The sequence below is a fragment of the Entelurus aequoreus genome, linkage group LG06 (genome assembly GCF_033978785.1).
Source record: "Entelurus aequoreus isolate RoL-2023_Sb linkage group LG06, RoL_Eaeq_v1.1, whole genome shotgun sequence".
NCBI lineage: Eukaryota > Metazoa > Chordata > Actinopteri > Syngnathiformes > Syngnathidae > Entelurus > Entelurus aequoreus.
In genome coordinates, this window is record NC_084736.1 from 66,991,035 (window position 1) to 67,015,298 (window position 24,264).

The window sequence follows — 24,264 nt, forward strand, 5'->3', positions numbered from 1 at the left end:
GGGTTATTGTCAGTCCCAGCAGCTCGGCACCAGGGCAGGACCGCAGCATCCCGGAGCTGCCAGCCCCTTCCACCCAAATTACGCAGTTTTTTTTTCCTTTATTCCTGCCCTTCCTCTTTTTCAAAGAGAGCATAAATAGAAGATCCACCTTGTGGATGTGGCAGCCAAAACACCTCCGATGGGGAGAAAGTGACGGACCGAGCGGATTTCTTTCCTTTTCACAGGATTCTCCCTTTTAATTCGCGTCGGGATTTCTTCACGAATATTCGCAAAATCAACCCCGGACCACGCGTAACAGCTGGAATTGTTTTTTTTCTTGGAATATATAGCGCATAAATCACGCATCCTGTTTTCCCCCCCAGTAAAAAAGCTCGGAGATCGATTAAGAACCACCCAGGACCTTTCACTTTTTCTTCCGGAGGCGCAACGTCGACAGCCCGAAGCGCACTTGGCGGTGCGCAATTCTTCTTATTCTGCTTTTGCGCCGCTTTGCCCTCCGCTCCGATCGGCAGTCGCGCCGTGAAAAGAGTCAAAAAAAAAAAACAACAAGAAAAAAAAGTGAAGTGTTGGATTTAAATCGACAAGAAGAAGAGGATAAAGTTGACACTGCTGGATTGGAGCAGAATGAAGGTTTTCTAATTGGGAGCAGTCGCCGCTTCCTCGGTGCTACAAACCTGCATGGAGCTCTAGTCTGCACTTCGGAGCAATTTATGGTAAATATGTTTTATATTTCATATATCCACGACATCACACAATCAACTCGTTTGCTGAATGTCCCCACGCGTGTGTGTTGGAGGCGATGTTGTAAAAAATGGGTCCACTGGTATTGGTGCGAATGTCTGCTGCAATTAGTGCTTTTTCACCTCCGAGTGTTAATGGCAGCCACCCTGCTTTTATAGTCTTCCTTGCATATTATGGCAGCGTTTTTACTGCAGACCTCGTAAAATTCACCGAGATGTGAGCGTCCAACTGTAAAACTTTTCACTCCCCAAGGATGACAGGATCGGTGTGTGTGTGTGTGTGTGTGTGTGTGTGTGTGTGTGTGTGTGTGTGTGTGTGTGTGTGTGTGTGTGTGTGTGTGTGTTCTTGTATTTCTACCCTTATTGAGACAGCAACAAGGAAAAGTACCTTCCATATGAGGACGCGTGAACAAGTTAGGACCGAAATCATGGTCCCAATACGGAAAAAACATTGCATCTAATAGAGTCCGTGAACATTGCTCCAAAGTCAGGATTTTTGGTTGATTCCATGTGCATACAAAAGTAAACATTGACAGGTGCAACAAGACGGCAGCTAAAGAAGGACTTCCCTATTCATCCCAAAAAAAACATTATTTTGCCAAAATAAATTCAGATTATTATTGTAATGTTGCCAACATTTTAAAGTTTTCTTATAAAATTGGGACTTTTGTCTAGTAAAGTTATGACTCTTTTCATAAAAATGTCAACATTTTAAGCTTTTCTTGTAAAATTGCGACTGTTATTGAGTAAAATTCTAACTTTTATCATAATAATGTTCAGTTTTTCTTGTAAAATTTTGACTTGCGTTGAGTAAAATTACGACTTTTATTATTATACTGGCAAAATTTAAAGTTTTTCTTGTGAAATTGTGGCCTTTTTCTTGCATAGTATGTATATGTTATTATTGTTGTATATACAAATCTTTATATATCTAGAAAGGGTGGTCCTAGGCATTTTTCGGAGGTCTCAAGAAGATAACAAATACACGAGTGTGTGTGTGTGTGTGTGTGTGTGTGTGTGTGTGTGTGTGTGTGTGTGTGTGTGTGTGTGTGTGTGTGTGTGTGTGTGTGTGTGTGTGTGTGAGTGTGTGTTCTTGTATTTCGACCCTTCTTGAGACATCAACAAGGAAAAGTACCTTCCATATGAGGACCGGTGAACAAGTTAGGACCCAAATCATGGTCCCAATTCGGAAAAAACATTGCATCTAATAGAGAGCCAAACACTAGAGTCCGTGAACATTGCTCCAAAGTCAGGATTTTTGGTTGATTCCATGTGCATGCAAAAGTAAACATTGACAGGTGCAAAGGCAGCAATATATGATAAAACAAGACGGCAGCTAAAGAAGGACTTCCGTATTCATCCCCCAAAAAACCCCGCCAGGTGAGCAGCTGATTTTATGACTTCCGGTGCTGACATAAGACAACCCGTGTCCCTTATGTGACCATAGGATTAACAAATACACTATGGAACTAAGACTATAGTGGTCATTAACAGTTAGCTTTTACAGTAAAATTATGACTTTTGTCATAATTTTGCCAAAATAAATTCCGATGATTATTATAATATTGCTCAAATTTAAAAGTTTTCTTATGAAATTGTGACTTTTGTTTAGTAAAGTTACGACTCTTTTCATAAAAAGGCCAACATTTTAAGCTTTTCTTGTAAAATTCCGACTGTTATTGAGTAAAATTCCAACTTTTATCATAATAATGTTCAGCTTTTCTTATAAAATTTTGACTTGTGTTGAGTACAATTACGACTTTTATTATTATACTGCCAAAATTCTAAGTTTTTCTTGTGAAATTGTGACCTTTTTCTTGCATAGTATGTATATGTTATTATTGTTGTAAATACCAATCTTTATGTATCTAGAAAGGGTGGTCCGAGGCATTTTTCAGAGGTCTCAGAACGGTTACAAATACAAGAGTTTGTGCAAGTGTGTGTGTTTGTTTGTGTGTGTGTGTGTGTGTGTGTGTGTGTGCGTTTGTGTGTGTGTGTGTGTGTGTGTGTGTGTCTGCAGGGAGGCAGGCACAGCCTTGAATGCAAACACAAGATAATTATCTTCCAAAGTACTTTTTGTTATTTTTTTATTTAAATGTGAATGGAGGCTAGAAGACTTGAGGCTTTTTTTTTCTTGACTCTTGAGCTTTTAAGCTTATTCCCATGCAAACACGCACTTTCACTCACTTTATTAGCGTATGTACCACCTGCACTCTACTTTTAGTATGTATAACTATGGTGGTTGGAAGGTCGTATTAGGTCAGAAAAGAAATATATCGACAAAGATGTGTTATTGTCGACAAGTCGCTTAGTATAATTTTGATTGAAATGTTCAGTATACACTTTTATTCCTTTAGTGCAACTAGTATTGTCCCGATACCAATATTTTGGTACCGGTACCAAAATTATTCCGATACTTTTCAGTACTTTTTTTAAATAAAGGGGACAACAAAAAATTGCATTATTGGCTTTATTTTAACAAAAAAATCTTACGGTACATTAAACATATGTTTCTTATTGCAAGTTTGTCCTTAAATAAAATAGTGAACATACAAGACAACTTGTCTTTTATTAGTAAGTAAACAAACAAAGGCTCCTAATTTAGCTGCTGACATTTGCAGTAACATATTGTGTCATTTTCCATTCCATTATTTTGTCAAAATTATTAAGGACAAGTGTTAGAAAATTAATTATTAATCTACTTGTTCATTTACTGTTATTATCTGCTTACTTTCTCTTTTAACATGTTCTATCTACACTTCTGTTAAAATGTAAAAATCACTTATTCTTCTGTTGTTTGATACTTTACATTAGTTTTGGACGATACCACAAATTTGGGTATCAACCGGTACTTTTCAGAGGCGGTATAGTACCGAAAATGATTCATTAGTATCGCGGTACTATACTAATACCGGTATACCGTACAACGCTAAGTGCAACCCTAGCAGTACAGGGTAAAAATACTTTTTGCACTGAAGTCTTTATACACTTAAGTCTGTTGATTTATTTTTCATTTACTGTATATCCATTAGGGCTGTCAAAACTAATAAGGTAACTCATGGAATTAATCACAAAAAATATTGCATGAATTGTGTATATACGCAGATTAACTATGCAATCTATTTTGTGCTCTTTTACATTAAAGTGGAATTGCACTTTTTCTGATTTTTGCCTAAGATTCAAATTCCTTATGAGAGGCAAGAACACATATGTCTTTTTTTAAAACATTCTAACTCGGATTTGAACATAAATGTAAATAAAAGTCCGCTTACAATGGAGCCAATGGTAGTCATGACGTCATTGCGTGTTTACCGACCGTAAAACCCAATAAATATCTATTCAAAAAGCGCCATCAATACTCCATCTACATTTCATGACCTGAATATTAACCAAGTATTAGCGATATTGTTATTTTAAGCGCTAAGGTTAACTGCTGAGCTGCTTTCTCGCCTCGGAGCTTGTGAAAGTTTATTCTAGATTATAAATAATGCCTCTCATCTTGATAGTAAAACGATGTGGACACAAACTGAAAAGTTGGTACACTTTAACTGCCAAGTTAGACCCAGAAATGGCGAAAAAGACCCAAAAAGACGCTACGTTCCATCCCCCTTTTTTCTTCGCGAGGACTATGATTAATTATTCATCTAAACGGGAATATATCAACATCCTGACAGTCGGCATATCAGTGAGAGTAGACATTGTACAGTAATTGATGTTTTATTATGTTGTTGTCGCTCATGTCTGCAGTGAGCAGTAATCAGTGGTGTTGTCGAAGGAAAAAGCAAACGTTGTGATGCGTCTGTGAAATTATTATCAATATTAATATTTCATATCAGATGACCAAAATTAGCAAGGTTATCATTATTATCGCGGCATTGTTGAATGCGCTCAAAAAGTACTTATACACACACTGAAATCTTTGAACCAAGTTATATATTTTTTAAAATAATTAAAATAAATAGACGCACTTTAGAAAACTTCCTATTTTTCATGGTTTGTGTTTCTTATGTTTTACTGACAGCGTTTTTTATCTTATTATTTTGTCTGTTTTATTGGCTAAGCTTTTATTGTTTTTTTTTAATATTGGTTTGTACTGTAACACTTTGAGATTTATTTAAATGAAAAGTGCATAATAAAAATAAAATCTGTTATTATTTATAATTTCTGCCGGGCGGTGTGGTGTCCTACTCTGTCAAGCGATCCTTGAACGCACCATAAAAACACCTCTGTCCCATAATCTTCTGAGTATAGAACGATCACGATCACTCTGTTCTAAGAGGGCACAGCTAGTAGTTTCAATGATTAATCACAATCCAAAACTGTGAATAATCAAATTTTTAAAAAGCATTTACAGTACTACCGTATTTACTTTGTGTCATAAAGTGAAAACATTTGTTTTTTCAGTAATGTTTTGTTTATTTTGTTACATTTTAATTAACAGTGGTAGGTTTTGAAGACGGTTTAAAAATAAGTCATGGACACAACGTCAAACTTAAACATGTACAGCATGTTTATATAATCGTTTGACTAACAGATTAATCGGAAAAAAAATAATCGCTGTTTCGTCGACTATTACAATAATCATTAGTCGCAGCCCTAATGCAATGTTTTTCAACCTTTTTTGAGGCAAGGCACATTTTTTTCATAAAAAAATCCAGAGGCACACCACCAGCAGAAAACGTTAAAAAATGAAACTCCACCAGGTCGTCACGCCTTATTATGAGTTTGTTGGTGTTTTCCTGTGTGTAGTGCTTCAGTTCTTGTCTTGCGCTGTTATTTTGGTGGCCCTTCCTGTTTTGTTGGTGTTTTCCTGTAGCAGTTTCATGTCTTCCTTTGAGCGCTTTGTGTTAGCGAGTAAGGCTATGTACGTTGTTGCTATCCTTCTTTGTGTGGACATTGTTGATTGTCATGTCATGTACGGATGTACTTTGTGGACACGGTAAGTTTTTGCTGTCGTCCAGCATTCTGTTTCTGTTAACTTTGTAGCCAGTTCAGTTTTACTTTCCTTTTGCATAGCCATTGCCTTTTCTTTTCCCTTTCCCTTTTGTTCATTTTTGGTTTAAGCATTACATACCTTTTTACCTGCACGCTGCCTCCCGCTTTGCTCTGCATATTGGGATCACAACGAACCATCCTCGTCTCACCCGACACATTCCGACTTTTACAAAGCAATTAACTACCTGCTGCCACCTGCTGACTTGGAGTATTACGTGGTTACCCTGCCGAGTTTTACACAGCACAGACACTAAGCAATGGCACATTATTTGCAGATTATAATTATTGATTTGCCAAAGACATGCACATGGGGATAGGTTGATTGGCAACACTAAATTGGCCCTAGTGTGTGAATGTGAGTGTGAATGTTGTCTGTCTATCTGTGTTGGCCCTGCGATGTGGTGGCGACTTGTCCAGGGTGTACCCCGCCTACCGCCCGTATGCAGCTGAGATAGGCTCCAGCACTCCCGAAAGGGACAAGCGGTAGACAATGGATGGATGGATTTGCAAAAAATATTTTTTGGACCGCAATTAGGTGAAGTTGTATAATTTCCCACGGCACACCAGACAATATTTCACGGCACGTGCAGCGGCACAGTGGTTGAAAAACACTGCCCTAATGTATACAGATGTTTCTTATTTTAATACATGGCAGGAGCAGTTCTATCAAATTGTTTCTTTGCTGGTATGCATTGCTAGGAGTTGGAAAGAGATGTTTGGTTTTATCAAAGAAAAGTCAATTTATGTGTAAATTTGAGTGTAAGTCACCACCAAATTTGGGTAGCACCCAATGGTATAGTTCCATATCTCATACCAATGCCTGACCTTTATCAAAAATCATGTATTATCATCAGATAGAAAAAACAAGCTTTGAATGTCAGGGACTCTTCGATAATTCACACCCCACCTTCTAGAAAGTTGCTTCCTAAGTGTTTTGGATCAAAACTGAGTATTAAAGGAGGAATATTTCTGGATGTAATTGCACAGGTGTGTAAAATAGATGCATTGGAATTAGAAGGTGGTCATTGAGAGTATACATGCATGGTGCTGACTGTGCTGTGAAAAATACACATGTACCATGTTTTACCATCATTCTCACAATGTTTTGTATCTTTTCATGGACGGAGCCACTCTGTCTCTCTCTAGTCAACAAGCAGCTTGCTGAATGTAATATGCCCAATTCCCCCTCGCCCCCGCCAACCCCAGTCAGGGCACCTGCCATGGAGCCTTCCTGGCTGTATTGAATAAAACATCCAGTGATGTATGAGGCAGGGGGCTGCACCCGAGGGGGCACAACTGCCTCATTTACTTCCTCCACTCTGCTCCTCTGACCTGCTGAGCAAATTGTGCTCATATTAGCTCTGCGGCTGCTCCTCACCTAAACAAATAGTCTTCCCGGCATAATGCCTGCCTTAACTCAACGTGATGGTTGGACGAGGCAGCTTGAAACAGCATGACAGAGAAGCTTTAATATCTAGGTCACTGAATTACCTGTCTGGAGTTTCTTTTTTCCCATTTTTTATCCTCCAACTTGCTCTTGAAGACTTTTATAATTTTCTTCTCACTTTACACCTTCAAATGTCCTATTGCAGGCTTGAGCTTCAACTTTTGCTTTGCTCGTTTTCATCTTTTTTCCAGTTGCTTCACTGTTAGTCCACAAACAATCTTAAAAAGTCCAGTGGAAAAGTTTAAAAGTTAAAGTTAAAGTACCAATGATAGTCACACATACACTAGGTGTGGTGAAATGTGTCCTCTGCATTTGACCCATCCCCTTGTTCACCCCCTGGGAGGTGAGGGGAGCAGTGAGCAGCAGCGGTGACCACGCCCGGGAATCATTTTGGGGATTTAACCCCTAATTCCAACCCTTTATGCTGAGTGCCAAGCAGGGAGGTAATGGGTCCCATTTTTATAGTCTTTGGTATGACTCGGCCGGGGTTTGAACTTACGACCTACCGATATCAGGGCGGACACTTTAACCACAGGGTCACTGAGTAGGAAGCTCTCAGGTCAAACACTGATTGACCTTCAGACGTAAGTAATGAAAATTAAATTGATCTAATTCACAGTCTGGAACAAGGTTGTCCAGATAGCAATATTTCGGTAACAAAATGTATTTCGATATTTTTAAAATTAAAGGGGACCACAGAAAAATGTCATTACTGGCTTTATTAGAACAGAACATCTTCTGATACATTAGACATAAGTTTGTTATTTCAATCAAAGAACAATATTGGCATTAAATAGGATAGTGAACTTACGAGATAACTTCTCTTTTAGTAGTAAGTAGGGCTGGGAGATATATCGAGTTTGTAAGATGTATCAATATATTTTTAAACAAGATATGTATTAAGAACATTTTGTAATATCGATATAATTTATTTCACGTTAAAATGACCAAATTTAAAACTCGAGTGAAATCTCTTATTAGAGCCACTCTATTATGCCTATAAAGCCCTTCAAAAATCATCCAAATACCTCCATCAATGTTTTATATACAGGTACATGATGTAAGTATATATGTCATGTAGTAAAAGGCACATTTATAATAACATTTAATATTTACGTATTTTGCCCATGCATTAATTTAAAAAACATCACTGATTACTACTTACTGCAGACGCCAACCAAATAATAAAACATCACTTACTGTACAAGCTCTGCTGTCATTAGTATAACATTCGTTGTTATAGTCCCATTTAGATGAAGAATGACTCATAATCCTCGCGAAGAACCAAGCGTCTTTTCGTGTCGTTCTCGCCATTTCCGAGTCTAATTTGAATGCCAAAGTTGAGCAACTCGTTGGAATACGTCCTCGTCCTTCTACTATCCAGGTGAGATGCATGATTTATGATCTAGAACAGTGGTTCTTAACATTGTTGGAGGTACCGAACCCCACCAGTTTCATATGTGCATTTACCGAACCCTTCTTTAGTGAAAAATAAAATGTTTTTTTTCAAATTCAAGACAAAGTTATATGTTTTTGGTAACACTTTAGGGAATAAGCGGTAGAAAATGGATGGATGGATGGATGGTTAGGGTTAGGGTTAGGGTTAGAGGGTTAGGGCCAGGGTTAGAGGGTTAGGGTTGTAATAAGGCCATGCCGAATAAGGCATTAATAAGTACTTAACAATGACTAGTTAAGAGACAATATGTTACTAATTTGCATGTTAATAAGCAACTAATTAATGGTGAATGTGTTCCCCATACTAAAGTGTTACCATGTTTTTTTACTGGTGCACAAAATGAACCGTGCATGAACATCACCTTGTTCAAAGAACAAAACCAACACAGTGCATAAACTCACAACAAATTACACACCTGCAAATCAGTGTGACTTCTGCTGTTGCCGTATCCGTAATACGCCGATAGGGAGAAGTTTTTATTTACACGATGAGTCGGGTGTGTCTTGACCTCCGCCGAACCCCTGAGCCTGACTCACCGAACCCCTAGGGTTCGATGGAACCCAGGTTAAGAACCACTGATCTAGAATGAACTTCCACAAGCAAGGAAGCGGCTCACTAGTCGATCATGTCAACATTGGCACACACGCTAGTGATCACGGTGCCGCTATAAATAGTTGGTCTGCGTTAGCGTTTATAATAACAATATCACTAATACTTGGTAATATTCAAGTCACGAAAATGTGTAATAAATATTGTTGGCAGTTTTTGGATGTTTTTTTTATTGGGTTTTATGGGTGCAATAGAAGCCTTCAAATTGGCTCTGTTGTAAGCGGACTTTAATTACGTTTATTTACGAGTTAGAATGCATTAAAAAAAGTACATCCGTCGTCATGTCCTTAAAAAGATTGTGAACGATAGGCAAAATTCCAAAAACAGTGCAGTTCCTCTTTAAGTAAAATGATATCCCATACTCATTAAGGCTGTCTGCAGAGAATGGTGAATATTTGGGCAACATTTCAACCAAATTAATGGACCTATTTCTTAAATTACACATCAGTTTGATTGATTGATAGTTTGGCGGCGTTAACATATTCTGTGCTTATTAAGGCAGCTGCCTGAAGTGAGCAGCACTCATGAATATCATCTAAGTTGCTGAAGTTTAATTTCCTGCTCTGTGTATTAATCTCTTCTTTAATCCCTGCATGGTTTGATTGTCTCAACACCTACCCGGAGGCAGCCAATCTCCTTTCAGCACTTAAGATGACTAAAATAGTCCAGACTGCGTGTGCGTGCCTGCACTTTTTACACTGATTAATAACATTTAGGACAGATCCCCTGTCCACACATCGAGTAGATGTAAGACAAAACTCTGCCTTTGAGCTATGAAACACCATCAGACACATTTCCTCTTATAGCCGCGCAAACATCAGCTCATTAGGCTCTCGATCAAAGTGTGCCATTTCCTGGAAAGTTTCATGCACATGCAAACAAAAGAGACATATCCTTTCTTGTGCTTTACGCTTAGACGGGATTTAATGTAACCTCGTTGCAGTAGTCTTATGATATGACATGAAAAAGCATACAAGAAAAGCACTAATCATTACCGCGGTGGGACGAACACACCCGTCAGCCTGTCAGTGTGAATGAGCAAAGGTGCAAAGAAGATTGGACGTGACATTACGTGTGTGTGTGTGTGTGTGTGTTTTGGGAAGGTTTTCTCTGCTCAGCTGCAGGGTCAGAGGTAGCCTGACATGACATTGTTGCCTTGTTGTATAGTTAGCAGCAATACCTCCACAACTATATCTATTTTAGAACCGGGTGCTTGACCCCATGCTCTCACTGCGCGCCGCACACCAGCGCCTCGCATTTTCTGCCCCATCTGTTGGTGTTTGCGCCATGTCGGGGTCAAATGACAGTTCGCGGCTGCACCTGGTAAAGCACATTTTTATCAGCAGTCGGAAAAAAATTGCCCCCCCCTTTCAGACGTGTGAATTGTAGATCCTGTTCAAAGCAATTATTTAGACGATAAGAACCTGTACTACGATAACCACAAGGCTGGCCCTTCCATCTCTCTAGGTAGCTTTTGAGAGCAAATACCAAAGTTGTTACAAAAACTGTACAAAATCAAGTTTAATTTAACAATGTTCAGTTTTGTGCTTTTAGTTAACAGTGATGTGGAGCTGCACCATATTTGGGATGTAACGATATGAAAATTTCACACCACGGTCATAGGCGCCGTACCCGCGGGTGCTTCGGTGCCCACGGACAATGCTGAGCACCCACGTGGGATTGATGGCAACTTTCAATCTTTCAAATAATTTTGGAAAATTCAGTCTTGTAGTTGTTAATTTTGTGGCGAGTTTGGCCCATTTTACACAATTAAAAGTCGTGGTCTATTACTAACACAGTCTAACCCAGGGGTGCTCACACTTTTTCTGCAGGCGAGCTACTTTTCAATTGATCAAGTCGCGGGGATCTACCTCATTCATATATATAATTTATATTTACTTATTTATGAAATATATGTTTTTGTTAACAAGTTAAAGGTGTTTAATGATAATGCAAGCATGTTTAACACGTAATATTGTTAATAAATTAAAGGTGTTTAATGATAATACAAGAATGTTTAACACATATAGTTAATATTGTTAACAAGTTAAAGGTGTTTAAAGATAATACAAGCATGTTTAACACATATAGTTAATATTGTTAACAAGTTAAAGGTGTTTAAAGATAATGCAAGCATGTTTAACACATATAGATTCCTTTCTTTCATGAAGACAAGAATATAAGTTGGTGTATTACCTGATTCTGATGACTTGCATTGATTGGAATCAGACAGTGGTGCTGAAAACGTCCGCATTTTCAAATGGAGGAGAAAAAAAGTCCTCCTTTCTGTCCAATACCACATGAAAGTGGTTGTTTTTTGCCATCTTATTTGTCCAGCTTCCGTACTCCTTTGTATACACTTTACAAGAAATACATTGGCAGCAAACTCCGTAGCTTGCTAGCTTGTGCACGCCAGCTTTCTGAGACTCTTATGTTGTTAGTGCAGGCAGCATGAAGCAGCGCTTTTATTGTGCAACTGTGCAGTCGGTCTTTGAAATTTGGCGACAGGTACGGCGCCAGAGTCTGTTGAAATAAAAAGAGTTTCTCGCCTTCCTGTCGGTAATTTTTTCTTAATAATGAGCTGGCAGCAGCCAGCGTCATCTCAGAAGACCCTCGGGTGCCTTGAATGTCAATCAAGTGACGAAAGTGACGTCATAGTGAAGATTTACGATCGCACATTTTTAGGACTATTTTTTTAATGCCTGGCTGGGGATGGACTGACACACCCTCCGCAATCGACCGGTAGATCGCGGTCGACCGGTAGATCGCGATCGACGTAATGAGCACCCCTGGTCTAACCAATATTTGATTGAGCCCTATTATGAACTAATGACACAATCATCTTTACTTTGAACATACTGCTCACGAGCAAATGAAGGGCATACTTAGTCAACAGCCATACATGTCGCACTAAGGGTGGCAGTATGAACAATGCCAACACTGTCATAAACATGTGCCATATAGTGAAACCACACTAAACAACAACGACAAACACATTTTGGAAGAATATTTTCACCGCAACACAACATAAACACAACAGAACAAATTCCCAGAATTCCCTGCAGCACCAACTCTTCCGGGACGCTACAATATAAACAAACGCCATTGGTGGATCTACACCTAACATCCACTGTATAATACTACATACAATAGCGTATCTAGTCGATACTACTATGATTACATAAATATTTTTTAACATAAAAAAAATCTTCTTTCATTTTTTTAAAAATTTATGTTATGTTTATAAACTCAGGAAATATGTCCCTGGACACATGAGAACTTTGAATATGAGTAGGGATTATACTCGAAACCGGTTTTCCCGGTTGTTCGATAAGAAAAGAACCGAGTCCTCGGACTCGAATTCCTTTTTGAGAACCGGTACTCGTTATCGAGACCACTATAGTAAAGAAAAAGAGTTGGTTCTTTATTCGAATCCCGTCCTGACCATAAAATGCTCCGTGGGACATCAGAAGAAATAACGTCACGTAGCTCAGTCATTAGGAGCAGATAGCGAAAGCAGGAAAACAATGGACCGGAAAAAGTGCTCCAAGGTGTAATAAAGTTCAAAACAAAAGGTATAATCCAATGAATAACTTTACTGAGAGATTTGAGCAGGGTACAAACACATGACGAACACTTTTACGACCAACCGGAAACATAGCAACCAGGCTAGCATTGCACCTCCTTTACGGCAGCTGTCGCAACGTTCTTAAAGCAACCGCAGCACATACATATATATGATATCTCCCTTTTGTAACTTTTGTTTTTCTTTCCTTGTAAACAAAACAAAATCACACTGTATATGTGTTGTCTGTCTAATTATAAATAATGCAGACGAGGCGTGTTGGCTGAGTTCTTGACGTTTACTTTCACAGCGTGCTCATAATAACCTCATTCTTAGCTGCCGGGTGACGATATGCAACAACACTTTTCGGGGCTACTGCGCATGTTCGTCACTCCCGTTGCATGCTGGGTAGTGTAGTTGTCATTTTCCCTAGCTCATGACATCACATCTTTCCCCCTATGAAGAAAGATTTTAACTCAATAAAGTGTATTTCTTTTTTTAGCTTTAACTTTTCATTTTTTAGCATTGTAACCACATTTGCAAACAACTTTTCTCTTCATAGAATTTTCTTTCTATAAAGAAATAAAGTGCAAAGATGTCAAAGTATCATAACAAACAGTTATGTCAAATAGCAGCAAAAGTGCACTTTTTGGAGAGCTGTACTATTTTCAGTTTTGTGCCCAAGGGACTGATTTTATTTAACACTATATTATTATTTATACACCTATAGAGATCACAGAGACAGGTTGTTTTTGTGTTACTGTATATATTTGTTTTTCTGAAATATCCCACTTAATATACTTTGGGTAACAACAGTCAATATTTATTTATTTTTTTTTTTTTTTAGGGGGGTAACAGTCAATATTTATTTATTTATTACATTATATATTTTTCTTATATGATAAAAGTGAGCTTTTGTTAAACCAAATATTGTGTGTTTTTTTCCATTTACAACAACCTATCTGGACTCGATAAGAGAATCAATAAGGAATCGGTTCGATAAGAGGATTCGATACTAGGCTTGAACTCGATAATTTCTTATCAAACATCATCCCTAAATATGAGCAATGTATGATCCTGTAACTACTTGGTATCGGATTGATACCCAAATTTGTTGTATCATCCAAAACTAATGTAAAGTATCAAACAACAGAAGAATAAATGATTATTACATTTTAACAGAAGTGTAGATAGAACATGTTAAAAGAGAAAGTAAACAGATATTAACAGTAAATGAACAAGTAGATTAATAATTCATTTTCTACCACTTGTCCTTAATAATTTTGACAAGATAAAAGAATGGAAAATGACACAATATGTTACTGCATATGTCAGCAGACTAATTAGGAGCCTTTGTTTGTTTACTTACTAATAAAAGACAAGTTGTCTTGTATGTTCACTATTTTATTTAAGGACAAACTTGCAATAAGAAACATATGTTTAATGTACCGAACAATTTTTTTTTGTTAAAATAAAGATAATAATGCCATTTTTTGTGGTCCCCTTTATGTACAAACATATCAAAAAGTATCGAAACAATTTTGGTACCGGTACCAAAATCTTGGTATCGTATGTGGGCTCTGTACCGAGGATGTCGTTGTGGCTTGTACAGCCCTTTGAGACACTTGTGATTTAGGGCTATATAAATAAACATTGATTGATTGATTGATTGATTGATCGGGACAACAATACATGGGACATGTAAGTGTCAAAAAGAGGTTGGTAGATGAGAATACATCTAAAGGTCAAATAAAGTGTAGAAATGCACCCAATTGCAGGAAATGTGGTCTTGATTTTCAAAATGTTATTTTGGGGCTTTCGTGGCAGCACTTAGTACTGATAAAAATGTTCCCTTTTTTTTGTCAGTACTCCTCCTTTTTCTCAAAGGATGCTAGCTAGCCTGAAGGCTCCAATGCTGGTACCGGAAGTGCAAAAGTTGTATGGGGTCACCCCAGTTGTGATTCCTCACTCCAGCTTCCAGTATGAGAGGTTGTGTGACCAGCGAGGATTGCAGCCCTTCATTAGCACTTGTCTAAGCACGTCGCACATGACGGACACCAACCATCCCCTGACCTCGCCCTCTCTGCCACCTCCGCTCTCCCCATCCTCCGTCACCCTCTGTCACCCTGAATGGAAGTCACGTCTCAGCAGGCCTCCAGGTTAATGTGTAGCCTTTAATATGGAAAGGTTAGCCGCCGCGTTTTTATAGTCTGAAAACGCTCATGTGCTTTTCATACGTGGTTAATGAGTACAGCGGTCGTGTCCCTCACGATACTATCGACATTCACGCACACCCACAGGGTTAATTATTGGACTCCAAAGTTTGTTCCTTTCCCAGGGCCCAATAAATCACAAGTACAAAAGGCGGTCCTTCCATAGACGTAGACCCCGGAAGGTGCTGTGATGTACTTCCTTGCATGGCGGAGAGCCGTGCATCTTCCACCCCGCGGAGAGAGGTGAGAGCTGGCGTGCTCCTTCCAAAGTGTTCCGGGCGCTGAAGGATGAAAACAAATCTTGACACGCTCCCCAACTGTGAATTTGCTCTGCTTAAAAACAATGCCTCTCCTGCCATCCTCAGGCTGGCATTGATTTGTTCTGGGTGACAGAGCTGTGAAGTCATTGATCTCAGCGAGAGGAGGCTGGGCTTTAAGGAGTCTGGCGTCAGCGAGCGACGTGGAAAAATTGCCGGCGTGCCCTCTTCGGCCCCCGCTGTACTGTATCTCAGGGCCGGGCTCCGCTTTGATGTGTTTTGGAGACTGGTGTTTGATTGGCCATTGTGCCTCGCCGTGTTTCACATTATCTGGCCAACTCTTTATGGCTGCTGTTTTCCATGCCAGAAGCAAGGCTGCTTTTTTTATCTCGCGCAGGCTTCTGATTAATCTCCCCCGCTCTATGCTGCTGTACTTTAATCTTGAATGGGAGATATCTGATTCTCCTCGGCTATTGAGGAAGATCAAACTTTAATGGAACAAGGAACTGCACATCATCCTAATCTCCATCTCCCTGCATTTTGGCCGACCGTTCCTCCCTCAGGCTTTGTGTCTTTCTGCAGAAGTAGGAAATACATCAGACAGATAAGATGTTTTCCCTTCATGCTTTAGTAATTTATTCCCCGTTGACAATAGCCACCACTTTTCATCTGTGCTGTTTGATTACTTGGTTGAGTTAATAGCATGGATAGACGTTTACAAATGGCCATCCTGTATGTCATAAATATTAGGACTGGGCGCCACACGATTCCAATCGATTCAAATCTTGGAAGTAACGATTCAATTCAGACTCGATTTTTGATCATTACAGTTCAGTTCAGTTTCAGTTTATTTCGAACATGCATACAATACGATGTAATGCAGTATTTTTCAACCATTGTGCCGCGGCGCACTAGTGCCGTGAGATATTGTCTGGTGTGCCTTGGGAAATTATGCAACTTCACCTAATTCAGGGGTGTCCAAACTTTTTCCACTGAGGGCCCGTACACGGAAAAATTTAAGCATGCGGGGGCCATTTTGATATTTTTCATTTTCAAACCTTAACAAAATATATGGATTTTTTTTTTTTAACATTTAGGGCTCCCGGGGACCATAAAGGGACTCAGTCATTAAAATGTAAAAAATAAGTCAAATTATTATTATTTTTTATTTAATGCTTACAGTAAATCTCTATATCAACTTCAGGTTGATATAAAGTTAAAAAAAAAAAAAAAAAAGTTTTATGCCTTTTCTGTCAAAGACAACTTTGTTTTTTATAGTAAAACTGAAATATGCAGTATTTAGTAATTAGCGCCCTAAAAGATCAATAATGCAGGACACCATTGATTTTAATTCTTTAATATTTTTGAGTAATCACAGTGAAATGTTAAATAAAATCCTACTAAATATATTTGGGATCCAAAAGGTCTCCCACTCATAAAGTGATACATTTGTATTAGTTTTTTTTACTTGTAACACTTAAATTACGAGATCAACTTCAGATATATCTGTCGATTTTACGTTTGAACTATTATTTTGTTTGTAGTATGCTCTTTTGTCAAATAAAACTTTGATGTTTTTTTAAGGCAACCACACAATATATGCAATATTTTTTCCACATAAAACATTTTAAAGTTATATTTTTTAAGTAATAATTCATTATAACATAGATTTTTTGTCTTTTTTTTTTTAGCAATGGCAAAAAAAAAAGAAAAATAAACAAAGACAAAAGAAAAAAAAACAGCCTGCATGGCAGCTTTGTGTCAACATTGCAACTTTTTCTTCTTAGATTTCACCTCATTCCACTTTTTTTTAAATGCTTTTTTAAATTTTTGCAATATTATCAATATTGCAATTTTTGTAGAATGTGTGGCGGGCCGGTAAACAATTAACTGCGGGCCGCACATGGCCCCCGGGCCACACTTTGGACACCCCTGACCTAATTGGTCCAAAAATATTTTTTGCAAATCAATAATTAGAATCTGCAAATAATGTGCCGTTACTTAGTGTCTTTGATGTGTAGAACTCGGCAGGGTAACCACATAATAATCCATGTTAGTAGGTGGCAGCAGGTAGTTAATTGCTTTGTAAAAGTCGGAATGTGTTGGGTGAGACGAGGTTGGTTTGTTGTGATCCCAATATGCTGACCACAGCGGGAGGCAGCGTGCAGTTAAAAAGGTATGTAACGCTTAAACCAAAAAATGAACAAAAGGAAAAGGCAATGAAGCAAAGGGATGGCTATGCGAAACAAAAGTAAAACTGTACTGGCTACAAAGTAAACAGAATCAGAATGCTGGACGACAGCAAAAACTTACGGCGTCCACAATGTACATCCGTACATGACATGACAACCAACAATGTCCACACAATGAAGGATAGCAGCAACTTAAATAGCCTAAAAACGGCTACAGGAAAACACGAACAAAACAGGAAGGCCCACCAAAATAATAGCGCAAGACAAAAACTACAGCACTACACAGGAAAACACCAACACGCTCTCATTACTGCTTTGCACACTCTTGGCATTCTCCCGATGAGCTTCAAGAGGTAGTCACCTGAAATGGTTTTCCCTTCACAGGTGTGCTTGAAGCTCATCGAGAGAATGCCAAGAGTGTGCAAAGCAGTAATCAGAGCAAAAGGTGGCTATTTTGAAGAAACTAGAATATAAAACAACCTTTTTTGTTAAGTACATAACTCCACATGTGTTCATTCACAGTTTTGATGCCTTCAGTGACAATCTACAACAAGGCTCCCCAAACTATCCAGCCTGCAAGCCTCCAAAAGAAAGGAGAGTCCCAAGTAAAAAAAAAAAAATTAAAAAGTTTTTTATTTATTTTTTTATTATAATTTTAAATCTGTCCTTTCTAATCCATTTTCTACTGCTTGTTACTCTCGGTGTCTCCTAGCCGCTCAGGCAAATCACATTGTTTAAAAATGCATTTTCCCATCGATAACATGACATCATTGCGCTCGGAATATACATATATACATGTGTATATATATATATATATATATATATATATATATATATATATATATATATATATATATATATATATATATATATATATATATATATATATATATATATATATATATATATATATATATATATATATGTATGTATGTGTGGGAAAAAATCACAAGACTATTTCATCTCTACAGGCCTGTTTCATGAGGGGTTTTCCTCAATCCTCAGGAGATTTAAATGGAAGCATTCACATACCATGGTTTATATAGGGCACAGAGCGGGTGGGTACAGGCAGGCGTGGGGGCGTGGTGATTGACTCATGTGTTACCTAGGAGGTGTTTCCTTCTGTGACAGCATGCTGATACAATTTCGCTGCGCTTATTGAGGGATGACAACTCTGGACGGTATATGATAAACAGTTTCTCTTTTAAGCATAGGTTGCATCTTTTGTTACCACTGTTGTAAGGTGTGCTGGATGCAAGAATTTGCCATGTTATTGAGTATTCAACATTATTGTCTTTGAGATTCCAAATGTGTTTGCTGAGTTCTGTAGTGTTCCGGAGTCTTTTGCATCTGAAAGAAGCCTTGTGATTGTTCCATCTGGTTTTGAATTCTCCCTCGGTTAATCCTACGTATGTGTCGGATGTGTTAATGTCCTTGCGTATTACCTTTGCTTGGTAAACGACTGATGATTGTAAGCACCCTCCGTTGAGAGGGCAATCAGGTTTCTTGCGGCAGTTACAGCCTTTGTCGGTTTTGGAGTCGTTCTGTCTGGTGGTGGGCGGCTCCTAACATGGCAAATTCTTGCATCCAGCACACCTTACAACAGTGGTAACAAAAGATGCAACCTATGCTTAAAAGAGAAACTGTTTATCATATACCGTGCAGAGTTGTCATCCCTCAACAAGCGCAGCGAAATTGTATCAGCATGCCGTCACAGAAGGAAACACCTCCTAGGTAACACATGAGTCAATCACCACGCCCCCACGCCTGCCTGTACCCACCCGCTCTGTGCCCTATATAAACCATGGTATGTGAATGCTTCCATTAAAATCTCCTGAGGATTGAGGAAAACCCCTCATGAAACAGGCCTGTAGAGATGAAATAGTCTTGTGATTTTTTCCCACACATACATTACGCTCTACCACGGTATCGAGCACTATTTTTTTTGGATAATCTAATTAAGACATATATATATACTGTATATATATATATATATATATATATATATATATATATATATATATATATATATATATATATATATATATATATATATATATATATATATATATATATATATATATATATACCAAATTGTTTTAACCCAATTCGGCCCCCAAGTCAAAAAGTTTGGGGACCCCTGATCTACAATAGTCATGAAAATAAAGAAAACACCTTGAATGAGAAGGTGTGTCCAAACTTTTGGCCTGTTCTTTATATTTAAAATCGATTTTTGATTTGTTTTTAAAAGATTAAGAATCGTTACAAATAAGAAATGTGATTCATTTGAAAATCAATTAATTTCACACCCCAGATAAATATACTCATTTGAAACCTTTCGTTGAGGTTTGTCCACACTCTCTGCATATTGACCCATGTCATCTGTCTATATTTGCCTGAAGGGAGATACATCAGCTGCATGGATGTATCAAGGTCCAATGCGTTTGATTGTACCGCAGTCAGTCCAGGAATTAGCTATTGACTTGTATTTCCTCCTCTCTTCCTCCATATCGCCACATAACACGACACATTATGCTGACCGGCGTCGGGGCTGTAGCTGGCTGCTTGCATATGATATTGTTACAAATGCAGAACACTTATTCGCTGTCACACCTCCTGCAGACGGTTTGTGTCCGTGACAAAAAGAGGCTATTACCCAATTGTGAGGCGCTTGTTGTAAGGTAATGAAATTTCCAGCAACTGCGGAAAAAAACAATGTTGTCTGGTCTGTAGTGTAATTGCAGAAGCCACCTCAATGCACCCCCCCCCCCCCCCCGTCCGAGCTGAACGTGAATGCAGCACGATTTAATAAAACTCTGGAGATGTTTATCATTTATTGGCAGCGGGGACGGTAAGCCCAGGCTTTTGCAGATAAAACTCATTCAATTTACTTGCTGAATTTGAACCATGCTGGAGACCATTTACTAAAAGACACAGCGCTTGACCCAGAGGGGCACATTTATGTATTTGCATAAGGCTGACGCAGGTCAGCTATATTGTTGATATAACGATCCCATTTCCCTAATCTAAATGGCGGAGGAGCCTGGAATTTCCGTCATTTTCTCCCGGCATGTTATTTGTGACGAGAAAAGGTTGGAAATCCAGACGATATTGGACCCTGAGGCCAAAGAGCTTGGGTGCCTGCTTCCACTCACATATAAAAACATAGGAACATTGACATGAGGACATGTATGGACACACACACACACACACACACACACACACACACACACACACACACACACACACACACACACACACACACACACACACACACACACACACACACTCCTAGCCCTGTTTTATTACCTCCTGCCTGCTGCTGGAATTGCTTTCCTCCCTCGAGTGAGCCAGGCAAAGCCGGCTTTATTGTGTTAACCTATTTGTGTGTCAAGAGCGATTGCGGCGTTCTTTATCTCTGTTTGTATTCGGACGGGGAGACGGCGGAAAGCAAGAGAGGGAGTGAGGAAGGCGGAGGGCGAGCGACGATGGCGGGGGTAAACGGAGCGAGGGTTGCACACAGGAGCCAAAGCGAGCCACCGGAGTTAGACGGATGGCCGGTCACCTTGCTCCACTCTGGAGGATAATGACTGGTTGCTTAGCAATGACCCCCACCCCCGCCCACTTCCAGACTTGCATCCACAGTAATCACTTTTTTCCTCTAAAAGAACTCATATATAATTATAGGCCCGCTGACGTCCTTTAAAATATGCCTAATGGCCCTTTTCATTTATTTAGGAGCGGTCTAATCTTGGAGCGTTAACTTCCAACTCCGGTTTACGTTGGGTTTGCGCGAATTCCCTCTGTCAGCATGTTTTTATATCCACATGTTCAGCACTTGGTGGTGGGCCACAGCAATATACAGACAGCCATGGACGTGATTTCAAAAAGCTGGTTTTAATCCATTGCACTTTTTACAGCCAAAAATATTGTTACCCTATTGAATGGAGGCAAGTCAAACACTAGCACCAGGCAGGAAAACAGCTGCTGAGGCTGAAGCGTGTCCCACAAGCTCATTGATTGGCTTTCATGGGCTGCCTTAATGCCAATGTGACACTGATTGACAGCAGCCGACCAATCAGCAGTCAATTGCCAGATAAGAGCGAGTTTGCCTCCATGCGGCATTATAAATCGCAAATAAATAAGACAAATAAGAAGTCCACACAAAAAGTGTCCAGTGTGTTGAGGTTCCTGATAGCGCAAAGGTTTAAGTATCAGTCAGGTAACCAGCCAGGACATAGAAGATAAACATTATATTAAATAAAAGCAATCTTGAAAATTCAGCACGTGGCATCATTTGAGGACTTTAAAACATTTGATTTGAATTTAGGGAAGTGTGTCGGGATTAGGGCTCGGTATCATGGCCATTTTCCCAAACTGATTTGATTTCCATTCGAAATCATTATTTGATTCAATCGGCACATAAGTATTTAAAATGTCTCAAATCTGTTATAAAATACAAATGTACTTGGTTCTTTATCTTCACCATAAACAACGTTGGACAGTTTAAACTGTCAAAAGTCTCAGAAGTGCAATTTTACAATAGGAAAACATTTGCAAGTGACAGAGTAGTTGTATTGCATAAAGGTATTTTTTTCTTCTAATTTACAGGCCAGATAAAAATGATGTGGCGGGCCACATGTGGCTGGCCAATTTAAAATGATGTGGCAGGCCGAAATAAAATGTGTGGTGTGCCACATTAAAATCATGGGACGGCCACGATAAGATGAATTTGCGGTCCACAATAAAATGATGTGGCAGGCCACAATAAAATGATATGGTGGGCCACATAAAATTATTTTGCCGACTACATTAAAAAGATGTGGCTGGCCACATTAAATTCAGTGGCAGACCACATAAAATGAAGTGGCGGTCCAGAATAGAATTATGTGGCAAGCCACATTAGAATTATAGTATGGGCCATGATAAAATGATGTCGTGGGCAACGTAAAATAATGTGGCGAGGCACATTACAATAAAGTGGTGGTCCACAATAGAATGATGTGGCGGTCCACAATAAAATGAAATGGTGGGGCACATTGAAATACATCGCCAGGCCACATTAAAATGATGTGGCGAGGCAGATTAAAATAAAGTGGCGGTCCACATTAGAGTAATGTGGTGGTCTACAATAAAATTAATTGGTGGGGCACATTGAAATAAATCGCTGGTCCACAATAAAATTATGTGGCTTGCCACATTAGAATTATGCAGCGGCCCATAATTAAATGATGTGGCGTGCCACAAATTAAAATGAATTAGCGGGCCACTATAGAATGATGTGGCGGGGTACATTAAAATTAATTGGCAGGCCACAATAAAATAATGTGTCAGGCCACATTAGAATGATGTGGCGGGTGAATGATGACTTTGACACCTGTGTCATAAGCAGTCACACGCTTTTAAACAGACGTCATGCATTGAAAATGCTTCTGTTAGTAGTCAATTTGCTGTTCATTTTTGGATAGACAAATGACAAGTTGCTTTAAAAAAGTCTGCTGTGCCTCTTTACCTAGCGCCTGTAGCGTCTGCACCCATCTGTGCGCCGTCTCTCTCTCTCTCTCTCTCTCTCCCGCCGCATCCTGCTCATCTTTCCTCATTCAGACTCACGCACCATCGGCGAAAGTGACAGCTTCTGCACGTCTTGGGAAACTTTGCACACAAAACCCAAATGTACACCATTACTGATGACCCCCCCCCACAAATTTCCACGCCATGCTCCCGTGCCTGCATCTATAGGAACAGCTGTCCAGCTGTCATCGCAGCCAGCCAGTCAGCCGCTCTCCAAGGCAACATCTGTAGAGAGAAGACACAAGGGCAGCCTGTCGCTCTCAGCTCGTCCCCAAAGACCGTGGAAGTGTGTCATGCTTTTTGGCTGCACATTGCCACTGGCCACATCAAGCGTGTGACTGCCTCTGGTTTTACCATCATCAACTCCTTTTTCCCACTTTAACAAGCTCCCCAAGATTGTTATGCGAGCCCACCACTTCACAGTCACTGGGAAGTCTTAAATGAGACATTCCAAGACGGCTCTTAGGCTATGTCTACACTAAGTCGTTTAACCCCTTAAACGAATAATTATTTAGCCTAAGCCCCGTTTCAGCCACGCCCTCCTCGGACAATTTTTTACACGGGTAAGTGCGCCGTGTATTTTTTGAATCTCGGGCTCTTAGCATTGTATGGACTCATTGATCGTTTACAAACTGAGTTCGGAGAGGAAGTGACGCCAGAAAGACCGCGCCCCACACAGGAAGTGACGTCATAAAGAACGCGCCAAAGCCAGCTTCATAATAAAGCGATTTCGTAACTCACTGGAAATATGGAGGCGAGTCATCCAGACATGCTCGTGTTTCTCCTTCCGTCTGTACAGACGCTTGTGGAAATCACACATGAATACATTAAGACAGGGGTGTCCAAAGTGCGGCCCGGGGGCCATTTGCGGCCCGCGGCTAATTGTTTACCGGCCCGCCACACATTCTGGAAATACTATTGTAAAAATAAAAAACAACATTAAAAAAAAGTGGAATGAGGTGAAATCGAATGAGAAAAAGTTGCAATGTTGACACAAAAGCTGCCATGCAGGCTGTTTTTTTTCTTTTGTCTTCCTTCATTTTTCTTTTTTTTGCCATTGCTCAAAAGAAAAAAATAATGACAAAAAATCCATGTTATAATGAATTATTTTCAGGGCTCCAATTACGTCAAATATTTCACTTTAAAATGTTTTATGTGGTAAATATTGCATATATTGTGTAGTAGCCATATAAAAACATCAAAGTTTTATTTGACAAAA

The 24,264-nt window shown here is 39.3% G+C and overlaps 1 protein-coding gene across 2 annotated transcripts in view; it reads left to right on the forward strand.

Annotated features, from left to right (window-relative positions):
* The window catches only part of fam222aa (family with sequence similarity 222 member Aa), a 168,699-nt gene that overhangs the window by 25,051 nt on the left and 119,384 nt on the right, over positions 1-24,264 (forward strand). The window contains exon 1 of one of the 2 annotated variants that reach the window (XM_062051264.1): positions 28-713. The exons of the other annotated variant lie outside the window; for it this stretch is intronic. The gene's annotated coding sequence lies outside the window, so the exon portion shown is untranslated. Of the gene's footprint in view, positions 1-27; positions 714-24,264 lie in introns of those variants that run through there. 2 annotated transcript variants of the gene reach the window in all.